Here is a 10,447-nt window from a genome sequence, read left to right as displayed (position 1 = left end):
CTTAGCAGCCTGAAATGCCAACACTAGGGCCTTGAAACGGATGCGTGCGGCAATAGGAAGCCAGTGGAGGCCACTGAATGTTGCTTTAGGTTGAATTGTCCTCTGGCCTCAAAAACACACATACACACACAGGCATGCATGTAAATGTGCATGCAGCCACACACACCCACACACATACACACACACACAACATCTCTCTCTCACACACACACACACACACACACACACACACACAAGCACACACACACACATACATACACACACACACACACACATACACACACAATGTCTCACACACACACACACACACACACACACACACACACAAGCACACACACACACACACACACACACACGCGCATGCACACACACACACATACATACACACACACACACACACATACACACACAATGTCTCACACACACAAGCACACACACACACACACAAAAGCACACACACAAGCACACACATGCACACATGCACACAGTCACACACACACACACACACACACAGTCTCACACACACAGTCACATGCACACACACACAGTCACACAGTTTATCCAGCGTTGGGAGACTGGGGGGTTTGTTTGGCTCTTTGGGCCTGCAGCACTGAGCCTCTCTCCCAGCCAGGAGCCCCAGGCCTGGCTCTGCTCTTTTACAGCCCCACTAACGCCGCGGCTCCATCTGCCAGGCGCAGGACAGCTTCAGCTGTCACTGATCACTCTCTGCTTGCGGTGGGCAGCGCAGGGCCCTGTTTCTCACGCTGCCCCAGAGCCTCCCCAGAGCTGCCCCACAGCCTCCCCACAGCCTCCCCACAGCCTCCCCACAGCCGCCCTGCTGCCCCACAGCTGCCCCAGAGCCGCCCTGCTGCCCCACAGCCTTCCCACAGCCTCCCCAGAGCTGCCCCACAGCCTCCCCAGAGCCGCCCCACAGCCGCCCTGCTGCCCCACAGCTGCCCCACAGCCGCCCCGCCGCTGGAGGTGCCCCGGTTCCCCTCTGTGAATCTCCTGCTGTACCGCCCAACTTCTCCCCGGAGCGGAACGAACGCAGGAGCCCTGCTCACATCGATCACATAGTGATGAGCGTTTCCTGGAAACAAGATGGCTGTTTTCACCCGTTTGGGACGAGGGATCGTTTTTCTTGTGTTTTTGGAAATGTGGAGAGAAAGGTGCCAGTCAGATCACGGGGTCGGTTACACGCTGATGTCTGTGCTGTACTGTATGTTTTTTTAAAAGATATTTTTTAGGCCTTTTTCAGCTTTATTGGACAGTATATAGTATAGAGAGACAGGAAGAATGGGAGGAGAGAGGGGAAGACATGCGACAAATGTCGGACGGTCGGATTCAAACCGCCGACGTCGCGGCTCACAATGAGCATGCGGTCAGTGCTCTACAGGCTGCGCCACCGAGACACCCAATACTGTATGTTTTTAAATGTAGTACGTACACTTTTTCTATTGTTCTATTACCGTAATCGACTTCACTCAGCCAGAGGCCAGTGAGGAAGAGGGGGATGAGGTGAAAAGGAAAGCGCTGGAAGCTTTGGGAGCAGTTTGAGTTTGTCCATTTTCGGGGGGTGTGAGCGAGTTACCCTGTTTTGTGCTGCTCGGGCCTGCAGTGTGCATGTGTGCAGTGTTCAGTGTGTGAGCCCATGTGTTCAGTGTGTAAGCCCAAGTGTTCAGTGTGTAAGCCCATGTGTTCAGTGTGCAGTGTGTAAGCCCATGTGTTCAGTGTGTGAGCCCATGTGTTCAGTGTGTGAGCCCATGTGTTCAGTGTGCAGTGTGTAAGCCCATGTGTTCAGTGTGTGAGCCCATGTGTTCAGTGTGTGAGCCCATGTGTTCAGTGTGTAAGCCCATGTGTTCAGTGTGTGAGCCCATGTGTTCAGTGTGCAGTGTGTGAGCCCATGTGTTCAGTGTGTAAGCCCATGTGTTCAGTGTGTGAGCCCATGTGTTCAGTGTGTGAGCCCATGTGTTCAGTGTGTAAGCCCATGTGTTCAGTGTGTGAGCCCATGTGTTCAGTGTGTAAGCCCATGTGTTCAGTGTGTAAGCCCATGTGTTCAGTGTGTGAGCCCATGTGTTCAGTGTGTGAGCCCATGTGTGCAGTGTGCAGTGTGTAAGCCCATGTGTTCAGTGTGTGAGCCCATGTGTTCAGTGTGTAAGCCCATGTGTTCAGTGTGTAAGCCCATGTGTTCAGTGTGTGAGCCCATGTGTTCAGTGTGTAAGCCCATGTGTTCAGTGTGTAAGCCCATGTGTTCAGTGTGTAAGCCCATGTGTTCAGTGTGTAAGCCCATGTGTTCAGTGTGCAGTGTGTAAGCCCATGTGTGCAGTGTGCAGTGTGTGAGCCCATGTGTTCAGTGTGTGAGCCCATGTGTTCAGTGTGTAAGCCCATGTGTTCAGTGTGTAAGCCCATGTGTTCAGTGTGTAAGCCCATGTGTTCAGTGTGTAAGCCCATGTGTTCAGTGTGTGAGCCCATGTGTGCAGTGTGCAGTGTGTAAGCCCATGTGTGCAGTGTGCAGTGTGTGAGCCCATGTGTTCAGTGTGTAAGCCCATGTGTTCAGTGTGCAGTGTGTGAGCCCATGTGTTCAGTGTGTGAGCCCATGTGTTCAGTGTGTAAGCCCATGTGTTCAGTGTGTAAGCCCATGTGTTCAGTGTGTGAGCCCATGTGTGCAGTGTGCAGTGTGTAAGCCCATGTGTGCAGTGTGCAGTGTGTGAGCCCATGTGTTCAGTGTGTAAGCCCATGTGTTCAGTGTGTAAGCCCATGTGTTCAGTGTGTGAGCCCATGTGTGCAGTGTGCAGTGTGTGAGCCCATGTGTTCAGTGTGTAAACCCATGTGTTCAGTGTTTGAGCCCATGTGTTCAGTGTGTAAGCCCATGTGTTCAGTGTGCAGTGTGCAGTGTGTAAGCCCATGTGTTCAGTGTGCAGTGTGTAAGCCCATGTGTTCAGTGTGCAGTGTGTGAGCCCATGTGTTCAGTGTTCAGTGTGTGAGCCCATGTGTGCAGTGTGTAAGCCCATGTGTTCAGTGTTCAGTGTGTGAGCCCATGTGTTCAGTGTGTAAGCCCATGTGTTCAGTGTTCAGTGTGTGAGCCCATGTGTTCAGTGTGCAGTGTGTGAGCCCATGTGTGCAGTGTGTGAGCCCATGTGTTCAGTGTGCAGTGTGTGAGCCCATGTGTTCAGTGTTCAGTGTGTGAGCCCATGTGTGCAGTGTGTAAGCCCATGTGTTCAGTGTTCAGTGTGTGAGCCCATGTGTTCAGTGTGTAAGCCCATGTGTTCAGTGTGTAAGCCCATGTGTTCAGTGTTCAGTGTGTGAGCCCATGTGTTCAGTGTGTGAGCCCATGTGTTCAGTGTGCAGTGTGTGAGCCCATGTGTTCAGTGTGTAAGCCCATGTGTTCAGTGTGTAAGCCCATGTGTTCAGTGTTCAGTGTGTGAGCCCATGTGTTCAGTGTGCAGTGTGTGAGCCCATGTGTGCAGTGTGTAAGCCCATGTGTGCAGTGTGCAGTGTGTGCAGTGACTCACTGCACTGGGACATGATGTGTCTGTCCCCTCACAATACTCTCACAATCATAATTGGCTTTGCAAAATGTTAAAGTCTCGCCATTTTATTTTAAATCCTGTTATTTTGTAACCGCAGTTGGATATCCAGTTTGTAATACAGGGATTGTTTGATGGCTTGAAGACGGAGATCAGACATCTTTGTGTTGGTGGTTTTCTTAATTTCTTTTGAATGGTAATTGAGTGGTGAAAACTATCATTTTGCTGAAAAAGTTTGCGCAAAAAAACAAATCATCGCTGCCCTGGCCGCTTTGGTCTTTTCATCCAGATCAAAGAGACCTTTCATTGTGGCAGTTTTCAGAGTCATCTCATTGACTTCTGTTTTTACTGAGCGCTGCCCCCTAACACCGCCTATTTCAGCTAATGCCCCACTGTCAAGAGCGATGTGCTTGATTTTAGCTGGAGAGCCGGGATGTGTGGGTAAATCAATATGTAATTTGATGTTCATTGTGGTCAGTGTAATCTATTGACGTTTCAAAAAAACACATTTGAAGTCAAGTCAGAGTCAGAGCTTTTCTACTGCGTTCAGGAGAAAATGAAGAAATTAGATCAAAGTAGTTTGTTGGACTGTTTAGATTACTGAAATAGTCCTGCATTATCTGATGGTTAACTAGCAAATTGAGTGAGAGTGGACACACACACACATACACACACACACACACACGCTGTTCATGAGAAGTGTATTTGCGTGAAGCGTGGGTCAGTGTGGGAGGGGAGTGGGTCAGTGTGGGTCAGTGTGGGAGGGGCGCGGGTCAGCGTGGGTCAGTGTGGGAGGGGCGTGGGTCAGTGTGGGTCAGTGTGGAGGGGTGTGGGTCAGTGTGGGAGGGGCGTGGGTCAGTGTGGGAGGGGAGTGGGTCAGTGTGGGTCAGTGTGGAGGGGTGTGGGTCAGTGTGGGAGGGGCGTGGGTCAGTGTGGGAGGGGAGTGGGTCAGTGTGGGTCAGTGTGGAAGGGGAGTGGGTCAGTGTGGGTCAGTGTGGGAGGGGTGTGGGTCAGTGTGGGAGGGGCGTGGGTCAGTGTGGGAGGGGAGTGGGTCAGTGTGGGTCAGTGTGGAGGGGTGTGGGTCAGTGTGGGAGGGGCGTGGGTCAGTGTGGGAGGGGAGTGGGTCAGTGTGGGTCAGTGTGGAAGGGGAGTGGGTCAGTGTGGGTCAGTGTGGGAGGGGAGTGGGTCAGTGTGGGTCAGTGTGGGAGGGGAGTGGGTCAGTGTGGGAGGGGAGTGGGTCAGTGTGGGAGGGGAGCGGGTCAGTGTGGGTCAGTGTGGGAGGGGCGTGGGTCAGTGTGGGTCAGTGTGGGAGGGGAGTGGGTCAGTGTGGGTCAGTGTGGGAGGGGCGTGGGTCAGCGTGGGTCAGTGTGGGAGGGGCGTGGGTCAGCGTGGGTCAGTGTGGGAGGGGCGTGGGTCAGCGTGGGTCAGTGTGGGAGGGGAGTGGGTCAGAGCGGCTGTGAGCCGAGGCTGCTGCCCTGGTGACCCCGTGGTGACCCCGTGGTGACCCCGTGGTGACCCCGTGCACAGTCACAGTAGCGGGGGGTCGATGGGGGGTTGTGTCGCATGGCGGGCCCGGGGCCCTGCGCTCTGAATCTCTGAGAGACACGCCGCCATCTCACACAGCCTGTGTGCGTTTAGCTGGGAGCTCAGCAGGGCTGCGTTTGGCCAGTACTGGGACTGGCATCCAATCATACAGCCAAATGGCTTTGTGTCACTGTCACCTGACTCATACCGTCTCGCAGACGACACGCCACCATCTCACACAGCCTGTGTGCGTTAGCAGGCATGCTGGCACGGTTGAGTTTCGCTGGTACTGAGGCTAGCATGCTCGCAAGGCTGAGTTGCTTTTTCTCAGCTTGCAAAGGACACGTTTTTCCGCAGTTAATGTTATGACAAGAAAAATATCCCTGCAGAACAAAAATCTGATTATCTATCTGCTATTGTATATAATTGTCATGAGGAGTAAAATGATCTATGGTTTAATTTCAGTTTTACACACTGCTGTGTGTGTGTAGGCCGTGGAGTGTGTGTATGTGTGTGTATATGTGTATGTGTGTGTGTGTGTGTGTGTGTAGGCCGTGGAGTGTGTGTATGTGTGTATGTGTGTGTGTGGAGTGTGTGGAGTGTGTGGAGTGTGTGGAGTGTGTGGAGTGTGTGCATGTGTGGAGTGTGTGGAGTGTGTGTGTGTGTGTGGAGTGTGTGTATGTATGTGTGTGGAGTGTGTGGAGTGTGTGGAGTGTGTAGAGTGAATGGCGGTCGCTTGTAGTTCCCATGAAAAAGTGTTCTTGGGAAATGGTGTTTAAAATTGTAATCACCGGTCTTTATATGTGAGGGGAGATCTGAATGGAAGTGCCCACCAGGCCTTGCATCCTTCAGGCAGACCGGTGACTGTCTTTCACAGAAATGTGGCATCTGTGGTGGGAAAAGGAAAGGTCTGGAAACCATATATTCGTCTGCGACTCTGTGTTCACAAGAATACATTCTTTTTATGTATTATTATTTTTTTAAATTTAATTTTAGAACATGGGCCGTTTACGTTTCACTTTAGATATTTTGCCCTGTCAGTCGATTAATAACAGGAGTGTGGTAAACAGTGCGAGTGGATGGTAGAATTTGTGGAGTCAAAAGCCCTGACCATAATTGATGCCCTCCATCTTGGTGGATGTTGCCTGAAAACCTGAACCTCTGATTTTAAAATATCTTTTGGCCTGTGGCTTTGGTTGAAATATTTCCATATATTGACTGTAAAATAATATTATGTTATTTACTGACTTTAGTATTTATTTTGTATTTGGGTATTGTTGTTGGCTGCTGTCCGTAGTGGGGATTGTAGATGGGATCTTCAGACGGAGCCTCGGGCAGCACATTTTTGCAGAATTGGCTCTCGGACACAGATTCTTTCGGTGTAAACGGATACTGAATCACCGCTAGAGAGACGCAAACCACACTAGAACAGGTATTACTCTTGCACATGCTGCTGGCTATAGAACGGTTCATCGTTGACTAGACGATTGGCAGACTCATTATTTCAAACACGCTCTATTGTTACAAATACCCTGATCAGTTGAGGAATGAGGCGGGGGACAGACGTGTGAAGAGGAGGCATGGCAGTGCTGCCCTGGTCACGGTGACGCTGGGTCATGTGACCTGTGATGCGCCCTCTCCCTGCCCAATCCCGCTTCACCGTCCTCCCGGAGTAGAATCTTCGGCGCGGGCGAGTGTGCCCTCCTCTTTCTGAAGGAAATGCAGGCTCATAATTTCCCGGACTCCGAAGCAAACGGGCGTTGGAGTGTGATCCGTTGCCATGAGGACGGTGGTGAGGGGGCAGAGGAGCCCCCGCCCCCAGGAAGAGAGGCGAGGGCCACACCCTGTTCCCCTTATAGAGGCGTCACAGCAGATGGTGTCTCTGGAAGCTGGGGAAGGTGGCAAATCGGTGGATTATTCTCGCGTTCTTCACGTTTGCCCACAAATCAAACCGGTCCTCAGTTTTCGTTGGTTTTGACCCGTCGCTTCCTCGGACAGACAAAATATTAACATTTATCTGCTAAATCACAAAATACTGGTTCTAAAAATGTCAAAAAATACAATTAAAAAATTCATTTTTGAAGCATTGTGCTTAGTCATCATAAAGGCCCAAATCTAATTTTCTGCAGTTATTTGTCCAGCTGAAATGGAAGAGGCTTTGTTGAATGGAAATCACTGACTCAAGCCGGCATTAAGTGGTTTATGAAACCGGACTTTCTTAGTGCAGTGAAACAAGGCTCACTGTCTTGGAGGAGACAAATATTAATCCTAGTTTCCCTAGGCAGAGCCATACACAGCCGGTAGTACCAGATGGATCTTACTTTTGTTCTACTTTTATCAATGCCAACACAAAAAATTTAAAAAATCTGTAAAATTTGCAATGGAATCACATACTGGGGTGGGGGGAAGCAAGTAAGCCAGGATGGCACACCTTCAGTTACTCATCAGTTACTTTGCTAGCCTCCTCCCAGTAGTACCTACCTAGCCTCCTCCCAGTAGTACCTAGCTAGCTATCCTCCTGCAGTACCTAGTATTGAAATGGCATGTCAGAGTAAACCCATTGAGCAAATAATGTTCATTTTCTTGCTACTATAAGTTATGTTCCGAGATGTATTGTAGCAAAGGGTAGCTTGTTTTCATGGCCCTAACCCTACCACCACCAGCTAAGTCCAGTTGGAGATATGAGCTAGAGTTAACAGATTAGAGGTATCAGGGCACAGTTGGTGGTAATGGAATTTACCTGCATTATGGTATTGGACGAGCACTGATGCTCGACTGCCTCCTTTTGGAATGTTCACTACGCACTGAACTTAGTGAACTGAGTAACTGAATCACTGGACACAAGCCATTACAGTGAACAGACAGAACAGGTGGAGGGAAATGCGACAGCTTTATTTAAATAATATGTGGTGTGGTTGTGGCTCATATCACACGTGGCACTGTGGTTGTGGCTCATATCACACGTGGCGCTGTGGTTGTGGCTCATATCACACGTGGCGCTGTGGTTGTGGCTCATATCACACGTGGCGCTGTGGTTGTGGCTCATATCACACGTGACGCTGTGGTTGTGGCTCATATCACACGTGACGCTGTGGTTGTGGCTCATATCACAAGTGACACTGTGGTTATGGCTCATATAACCCATGACCTCTTGACTGAGGCATATTTTATTTTGCCATTAGAGTGAAGGACCCTGGATTGGACACTCTGCAGCAGCGGATTTTTCGTGGCGCGTGTCTCCGTGGCTCGTTAGAGGATGTGGCCTGGCCTGCCATAAACTGGACTGATTAGAGAGACGCTCAGGTACATAGCATCTCATACACAAAATGGCCGTCTGCTCCCTCACTTGGCCACAAATTTACGAGCTTAATGAAATGTCTTTAACCTGTTGTCCTCTACCCTCGGAAAGGCTAGTGCAGGAGAAACCGCACAGGAGAAACCACACAGCCTAGAGCAGGAGAAACCGCACAGGAGGAAGAGCGCAGGAGAAACAGCACAGGCTTGCGCAGGAGAAACAGCACAGGAGAAACCACACCGCCTAGAGCAGGAGAAACTGCACAGGCTAGCGCAGGAGAAACAGCACAGCCTAGTGCAGGAGAAACAGCACAGCCTAGTGCAGGAGAAACAGCACAGCCTAGCGCAGGAGAAACAGCACAGGCTAGCGCAGGAGAAACCACACAGGAGAAACCACACCGCCTAGAGCAGGAGAAACTGCACAGGCTAGTGCAGGAGAAACAGCGCAGCCTAGAGCAGGAACAGTGTGGAACCGTGTTTATAGTGTGATGAGGCTTCCGCTTGCGAGTGCCGTGGACCTCAGTGTTTGTGATAATTATATTGCGCTGTCTCTACAGCCTGTACTGCTGCCAGTGTAATAATGGGGTTTAGCCCTTGTATACTTTGTTGAAAAGGCAGGTACGGCAAGGTCACTGTGACCAGTGGCACTCATTAACATGAGAGCCGTGACCTCAGACCCTTCAGCCGCCTCTCTCTGTCTGTTGGCTACTGGAGCAAGGACGCTCTCTCTGTTTTATGTTTTTGAGCGGTGGGGGGGCTTCAGTGCAGTAACATGGATAATGTGGTTGAGGTTGTTCCCTTTTGGGGCCGCTGCTCGTGGCTCGTTCAGAGGCCCTCGTACATCATGGGGGCTCTGAGAATAACATTTTTTGTGTTGGCCGTTGTCATTTTTTTATCTGCGTGCCGTTGGCAGCCTGCACTTTTATGAAATGCACACAAGCCTTCGCTAAATCTTGCAATTGTAGACATACAGAAGATCACTGTTAATAGCGAGCCAGCAGCCTTGATAACCTAATATTTATCTAGTTATCAAGCTTAGACAGTGCAGGAGACAAAATATTATTCAGCTGTAGCTGGACAGTAGATCTGAAGTGACTGATCACGCATCTCTTTCAGCGAGTGAAATTTCATATGCGCTTCTAGAAACGTCTGCATACAGTAGATCACGCTGAGTTGTGGCAACAAAAGTCACCAGACCGATAAACCACGCCGGCCTGGCGAAGTCTTCCCTCAGTCTGTCTCTGATCCTGTGACTTGAGGTTGGCGGGCTTGAGAGGGTTTGAGAGGTTGTTGTTGCAGCGTGCTATGTACTGACTTAGCGGCTGATGGCTAACCCTCTCCCATTCAGCCGGCTTTCTGGAGTGCTACGTCCATTCTGTTCAATGGCTTCTCTGTGGTTAACTTCTTCTGGAATGAGTTATAATAAAACCTGTCCATTTGAGTGTTTTCCTAGTGGTACCGCCTTTTTGTTATTTGCTTTGAAAAGAAAAGAAAAGAAAAAAGAAAATTTTTACTTTGAATACTTATGGTTCACCTGTGCTGAACTCATTCAGAATAAAAGTAGCTTTTCTACATTGTAGACATCATTTTTTTATTAAAATAGATTTTTGTGAGCGTAGCTTTTTGTCTGTAGCAGTACCAGACACTGATGAAAAGCTGCCCTGTCAGCCAAGCATTTTTGGATGAATAATAGATACTCAATTAGTTAGAATTGGAAACGGTTTGAGTTCTGGGGAATAGATTAGCCTGCTGTACCTGCAGCTAACCAAGTGCAAATATCTAGCTGGGTAAAATAACCAGAGATCATTTAGTCTGCTGGACTTATTCTGTATAATCAGTATGGCCTCGCAATGCAGCTGTGCCTGTGCACCTGAGTGTGAGTATGATGCGTAGGGGCTGTATACCTTGCTGAGGTTGCATGGAGGTTAATTCTTTATGTTTTAATGACGTTGTCTTGGGTTTATTTGTGGCTCCGGTTGTGCTTGTCACTGTGATTAATGTGCCGTTCTCAGAAGAGCACCCTGGCTTTCTGCAGCAGACACACAGGCAGGTGTGCAACATTTTACATACAGAGGGTTAATAAACTGATCTGTGCGTGTGTG

At 49.8% G+C, this 10,447-nt stretch overlaps 1 protein-coding gene across 2 annotated transcripts in view; it reads left to right on the top strand.

Annotated features, from left to right (window-relative positions):
* The window catches only part of adarb1b (adenosine deaminase RNA specific B1b), a 152,316-nt gene that overhangs the window by 26,873 nt on the left and 114,996 nt on the right, over positions 1-10,447 (top strand). The window contains exon 2 of one of the 2 annotated variants that reach the window (XM_061226925.1): positions 8,234-8,354. The exons of the other annotated variant lie outside the window; for it this stretch is intronic. The gene's annotated coding sequence lies outside the window, so the exon portion shown is untranslated. The remainder of the gene's footprint in view (positions 1-8,233; positions 8,355-10,447) is intronic. 2 annotated transcript variants of the gene reach the window in all.

This window comes from Conger conger, chromosome 17, assembly GCF_963514075.1.
Source record: "Conger conger chromosome 17, fConCon1.1, whole genome shotgun sequence".
NCBI classification, from domain to species: Eukaryota; Metazoa; Chordata; class Actinopteri; order Anguilliformes; family Congridae; genus Conger; species Conger conger.
The sequence above is the reverse complement of the archived record's forward strand: the minus strand, read 5'-3'. Positions and strand labels throughout refer to the sequence as shown.